At 34.9% G+C, this 6,823-nt stretch overlaps 1 non-coding gene across 1 annotated transcript; it reads left to right on the top strand.

Moving 5' to 3' along the window:
* The first annotated feature begins 939 nt into the window (after positions 1-939).
* LOC121215049 (small nucleolar RNA R71) lies at positions 940-1,049 on the top strand. Its single transcript, XR_005910785.1, has one exon. It is a non-coding gene; the product is annotated as a small nucleolar RNA R71 (small nucleolar RNA).
* Positions 1,050-6,823: the final 5,774 nt, after the last annotated feature.

The following is a 6,823-nucleotide window of genomic DNA, read 5'->3' as shown; positions in this document are numbered from 1 at the left end:
TGAATTGAACTTCCTGCTTCTGCTTCTGAAGTCTTTGAGGTAAGGTGGTGGAGGCTTCTTTATGGGAACTGTTTGATTTGTTTTATATGGCAATTTTGCATCTAATGAAGTTGTTAGTTTATCAGAATTAGCTGGTTCAGAAGTTACCTTATCGAATTTTACAGATTTAGGTTCCGGTGAAACTAAAATTTCAACACTCGGTTGAACTTCCTCTGAGTCTTGAGCATCAGCTAGCTCCTTTTCAACTTTAACTGTGTTGGGCTCTAATGTCTTTCTACTCCTCAATGTCAACGCTTTACAGTGCTCCTTCCCTGGATTCCTCAGATTCTCCATATCACTAAGTAAAGCACCTTATGGTCGGTTTCTGAGTTTAGTTGCAAACTGTCCCATTTGATTTTCCAGGTTTTTCAATGTAGCTGTTTGGCTTTGAATTAAGGCATCATTCTTGGTTATGTATGCCTTCAACAAGTTTTCTAAGCCATTGGATGGTTCAACTTGAGGTTGTTTCTGAACTTGTTGGGTACAAATAGGTGGCTGGGTTGGTCTAGGTTGGGCGTATGTGTTACTGGGTTCGACAAACATTCTTCGAACAAATGTCCTTCCCATAATAGACATAGGCTACATTTTCAAATTGATTTGATGGTTGTGCTACAAAACTATTAAACCCATTAGCGGTAAATTTTTAGCATCGAGGAGATAGAGGATACCTGAGGTGCGAGTGAAGTGAGAGCATCTATTTCATGTATTCCAGTGGCTCATCTTCCTGATGCTACTCAATTGGTTGGCCGTTGATAATTTTTGCTAACAATCCTCTCAATAATTTCATAAGCCTCATTGTAGGACTTAGAAATGAGAGCACCATTAGCAAAAGCATCCACTACCATCCTCGTGTGAGCATTGAGACCATTATAAAACGTCTCTAGTTGGATGCAATGTGGGATTCTGTGATGAGGGCACTGTCATAATAATAATTCTTTCTACCTTTCCCATGCCTCATACAAGGACTCATCATCCATTTATTGGAAAGTAGTGATCTCATTCCTCAACTTAACATTCTTGCTAAGTGGAAAATACTTCATGAAGAATCTTTCTGCTAACTCTTGCCATGTGGAAATTGAATTTGGTGGCAATGAGTTCAACCAAGCTCGAGCTCTGTCCCTTAGTGAATATGGGAACAACTTCAATCGTAGCGCATCTTCAGGTACTCTAGCTAACTTGAAAGAATCGTTTACCTCCATGAACAGTCTTAAGTGCAAGCGAGGATCTTCGGTAGGCATTCCACAAAATTGGCCCACTGTCTAAAGCATTCGGAACATGGCTGGCTTCAGTTCGAACTATTGTGCCTCAATTTTGGATCTCCTAATACCCGAATTAAGATCATGAAACACTAGCACAACATATTGTCTTAGAGATCTATCCCTATAATCAGTAATAAGGATAGAATTTTGAGTAGGGTTTGCTTCGTTTCCTTGATTCGGATTTTTGAAGTTCATGATAGAAGGTTGCGCACGGACCAAGATCAAGTTGTCAAGTCACGGGAAAATTCTTACGAGGTTCTAGATGATCGAATCTGAAAATGAAATAGAAACTAAGATTAGATTCGATTAGATCTGAATAGATAGTATCCAAAACAATAAAGAACAACCAAGAAACAAATGCCCTTAAGAATAACAAATCTTGGATGTCAAGAATACGGATTGGTAATCGAATTAAACCCCAATCTGTTGAATCTGAAAAGAACAATCACAAACAGTTGGTTAAAATTTGGCAGCAACCCTTCTTTTTCCAGCAGTTTTTAGAGCTTTCAAAAGAACTTAATTAAGCCTTAAAATGTCATTAAGGAGTTGGTTAAAAGATGGTGTCTATTCAGCTGGCCAAGGACAACTCAAGAGTCATTTTTAAGCCATTAAAGACATTCAAATCAGCTGAATTGAAGTGATTTTATGGAAGGAGTTATTTGGTTCAAGCATAAGAAAAGACATGAGTTTTTATGGCACAATAAGTTGGATGTTCTTGACCATTCGGTTACCTTGTTCTAGCATTATAAATAGTTGTAATCAGCCTTAAAAAAAGACTTTTGCTGAATATAGATGAAATATTTGAATTGTGAGCTATCCAATTCTCTTTGTTCTTACGGAATTGATTTGACTTATCAAGCATAGCTTGTGGTGTCCATCTTTTCTTTGTTGCTGAACTTATCACCTTTGGTGTGGAGTTCAATATACCTTTGGTTCCTATCATAGTTGATAGTGGGTCAAGGTTCCTTGTTGTTTCTTTAAACCGAAAAACACCTAAGAACCATTTTGAGACTCGGGTCAACAATTCATTATTGCTGGTTCATTCTCGGTCTTAGCCAATTAATTTGTTATTGTTTCCTATTTATTTTGTTTATTACCTTTGTTTGAAGCCATTATCTCTATTTTGTTTCTTTTAAACCGAAAAGATTCTATTCTACTCAATTCACGATCGGGCATCACTAACGACTCGAATCAATCACAAAACTAGTTCGTATCAAATTGGTATCAGAGCTAGCGAATTTGGAGTAAGAATCGACGTTGTCGGCATTACAGTATAGTAGTTTTTTTCAAAAATCGAAAAAAAAGCTCAAAAAAATTCAAAAAAAAAAGTTTCCATTCAAACTCAAAACATTGGATATCAAGTTGTGAAAAAAAATTGTAAAAAAGAAATTGTGAAAAAAACTAGTTTTGAAATTTTGTTTTTGTTTGCTGCCCAAATTTTAGTCATTACTACCTTCTACTATTTCGCCACACCCAACCTTTTCATTTCTTTGTTTCAAGCCTACCTTCCTTTGTCCTACAATATTCTTACCAAGACCAAACATCAAGTTTGTAAGCCGACCCACAACAACTGCCTTTTAAGTTTAAATAATTCCTAAGAACTTAGAGAGGAGGAGTGAGTGGAAAGAGGCAAGAGAGTAGTGAGTTTATTCGAGAAAAAAAAGCCAAGTGTGTGAGATTTCTTTGTGAGTGGATAGTGAGATTCTTTGTTGTGAGTTCTTAAAAAAAATGTCACGAAGTCTGGAAAAAAATTCAGACAAGGGAGTTGGATTTCGTCCTGTAAGAATTGTTGGAGGAAGTGTGTCAGATTTTACACTCCAAGCCTTTACGCATGAAATGGAGCATTTATTTGATCGAAAACTCAAACCCATCAAGAAATGATTGGATCGTGTTGAAGAGCGGAGTCATCGACCAAGAACCCAATGGGAGCAAATTTATCCAAATGAAAGGATGGAAATGAGATCATCAAGGAGACGAACATTCGACGAATATGTGAAAAGAGACCCTTATCCAGATTCCTATTCTTCAAGGAATTTAGGCCGAAATAAATCCAACTACGAGTTTGAAGCCTATCAAGGTAACGAACGAGAAAGCACAAGTCATTCTTCGTATGCATCAAAGTATTCATCTACGGAAAAATCCTTACAAAGAAGTGAATGTGTTTCGTATAAGAACTCATCCATGGAGGTTTATTCACGAAGAGTTGATCGTGACTCTTATGAAGATTCTTCCACTTCTTTCCAACGAAAAGTCTATTGTTCTGATTCTTTTGTATTATCTCCATTTTGTAATAAAGTTGAGAGAAGAAAAAGAGAGACAAGAGAAAAAGAAACCGAAAAAGAAACGAAATTGAAAAAGAGAAAAAGATTGGAGAAAGAAAAAAAAGAGTGCGAGAAACAAGTGTTGTTGAAAATGAAAGAGAATTGATGAGTGAAAGTGAGTTTTCAAAAAACAAAGAGATTGTGGAAAACGAAAGAGAAGTTGAAAAAGAAACGAGTGGAAAAGATGAAAGTCAACAAGAAAAAGCAAGGAATGTTTTTACTAAACAATCTGCGAGTTGTCCTCGTGTTGTTTCTTCTTTCCAGGTTTTTAGAGATTCAAATGACAAGTTTCAACTTCATTACCTTCCTGATGAGAGACGATTCCATTTGATCGAAAAATGTAAGGTTCAAGCGCTTAAAGGTAAGCAAGGTAAGGAGTTTTTAGCCAATGAATCATGGCAATCAGGTTTGAAAGTTGTTGATAAAATTTCCGATAACTTAGTTTTTAAAAGATCTCCTTATTTTGATTTGGTTAATTGTTACTTGCTATTTGTGGTTGATAAATTCGTTTTAAGTGGAGGCATGAAGAGTTGTTCACTCAATAAGTTTTGTGTTGAAAAATCTTTTAATGTTGTTCGATTAAATCCACAAATACAAAACTGATCATGTTTGATAAAGAGTTTCCATGTAAAACGCTCAATCTGTTTGATCGTGATGGTAATGAAAATTTTTTAACTCTTAGTGTGAAATCTTCGTATATTTGCATGAGATTTGAGAGATTTGATTGTTTGAATTTATTTTTGCCTACATCTTCTTTATTTGGCATGTGTGATGTCTTGGTGAAAGTGAAGTTTTTGTTACGTTACAGAACGACCGATCAAAACCATGTTTTTAAACCCGGAGCCTGTATTCCTAAGTTGACGTCAAGCGAAGGTGAGTATCAAAATTGTATTTTGAATCAATATGTTGACCCCTTCTATTTGCTTCAAGTTTTATCTTTATTTAGTTTGAAAACCAAACATGTGAATTTCGTTGGTTCACCAAGTCAAAATCAAATTTTTTATTCTGGAGGTTGTTGTATATTGTTGCTTAATGGATTCGAACATGTGTTGCATGATTCTAACTTTAATGTGCTTCAAGTTCTTCATAAGTTACCAACCATGAATTTTTCTGGACGAATTGAAATGGTGAACAAAAACTTTGTCTTTGATCCCGTTGAATGCTGTTCCATATCATTGTTCAAGGGATTTGGACCATGGAATTCTAATTTTCAAAACTATAATCTTCAAGTACCTTGTGAATCAGGTTTGTTTCCATCGAAGAAAAAGGTAAAACCAATTTCTGTTTTTGATCCCGGTATTGATTCATGTGTTGTTCTTTTGAGTTTATTTGTTCAAGTTGTGACTAAAATCTTGGAAACTTCTTTTGTGTTTAATCTTCATTGTGTCACTAATTTGTTTTATTGTTTTGTAGGTGATGATGTTAGGTGGTACCCTCCTAAAGAGGGAGGGCATGCAAATAATCTACTTTCTTGTCGAGCCGTATATGATTCTCACGATCTTGAAAGTGACTTTGTCAGGTTTATGACCAGCGGGGTTTGTGACCTTGAGAGGTTTGTCGCGGGCAAATGGCCCGATTTGAGGACAAATCATTTTAGAGAGGGAGGGTATGATGCAATCCCGGTCGCATCATGTTACGACACAACTCGATGCTACCGAGATTGGCCCAAACTCGAGGGGACCAAGTACAAAATAAAGTTTTTAATTTCAGTTTGTCAATTTGGCTGCTAGAAAATAAGGACTTTGATTCATTAATTTTTAGTTATTTTGGTTTGTGTTTTTAAATTATGTCATAGTTTGCACATCATTAATATGTGTTCTGCATTTAATAAAGTCATGCATTATGTAACTTTCATGTTAGTTAAGTTTGCATCATTAAATTATGTCAAGTTAGTTTAATTATGTAACTTTCATTTTAGTTAAATTTGCATTTCAAAACCATGCATTTAAGCATCTTAGTTTAATAAATGAGTTGCTGGACATTTATTCAACTCATCTTAGTTTTAATTAATAAGTGTTTTTGTTGAACATTATTTAATAAGTGTTGTTCTTAATTAATCTAGTTCCTAGGATTATTTATTGATGCATGAGTTAAGTTCATTTAATTATGCTTCTTTAATTAAACTAGTTGCTGGAATAATTATTGCATATATGTTTTAGTTCATTTATTTAAGTAAGTTTAATGTGTGTTATGATTAATAAGTGTTTTCACGTGTTTAATAAACTTATTTTAATGTGTTTATTGCAGGTGACTTTTCAGCTCATAGTGGTTACAATTCAAGGCTGTTTTACATTGAATTAAGTGGCTGTTCAAGTTATTTTTAGTTACAATTAAAGGGGCTGTTATAAAGGAAGTTTAAACATCATTAAAGGAGCTTTTAAAGAGCATTTTATGCCCTTTAAAATTCGGCAGCAACCCTTCTTCTTCCAGCAGTTTTTAGAGCTTTCAAAAGAACTTAATTAAGCCTTAAAATGTCATTAAGGAGCTGGTTAAAAGATGATGTCTATTCAGCTGGCCAGGGACAACTCAAGAGTCATTTTTAAGCCGTTAAAGACATTCAAATCAGCTGAATTGAAGTGATTTTATGGAAGGAGTTATTTGGTTCAAGCATAAGAAAAGACATGAGTTTTTATGGCACAATAAGTTGGATGTTCTTGACCATTCGGTTACCTTGTTCTAGCATTATAAATAGTTGTAATCAGCCTTAAGAAAAAGACTTTTGCTGAATATAGATGAAATATTTGAATTGTGAGCTATCCAATTCTCTTTGTTCTTACGGAATTGATTTGACTTATCAAGCATAGCTTGTGGCGTCCATCTTTTCTTTGTTGCTGAACTTATCACCTTTAGTGTGGTGTTCAATATACCTTTGGTTCCTATCATAGTTGATAGTGGGTCAAGGTTCCTTGCTGTTTCTTTAAACTGAAAACACCTAAGAACCATTTGGAGACTCGGGTCAACAATTCATTATTGCTGGTTCATTCTCAGTCTTAGCCAATTAATTTGTTATTGTTTCCTATTTATTTTGTTTATTACCTTTGTTTGAAGCCATTATCTATATTTTGTTTCTTTTAAACCGAAACGATTCTATTCTACTCAATTCACGATCGGGCATCACTAACGACTCGAATCAATCACGATACGAGTTCGTATCAGAAACAGGGGAACCTTTAGAGAATAAACTGTATTAATTGGCTAAATAAA

Source organism: Gossypium hirsutum, chromosome D02 (assembly GCF_007990345.1).
Source record: "Gossypium hirsutum isolate 1008001.06 chromosome D02, Gossypium_hirsutum_v2.1, whole genome shotgun sequence".
Taxonomy (NCBI): Eukaryota; Viridiplantae; Streptophyta; class Magnoliopsida; order Malvales; family Malvaceae; genus Gossypium; species Gossypium hirsutum.
This window is presented reverse-complemented; position numbering and strand designations above follow the sequence as displayed.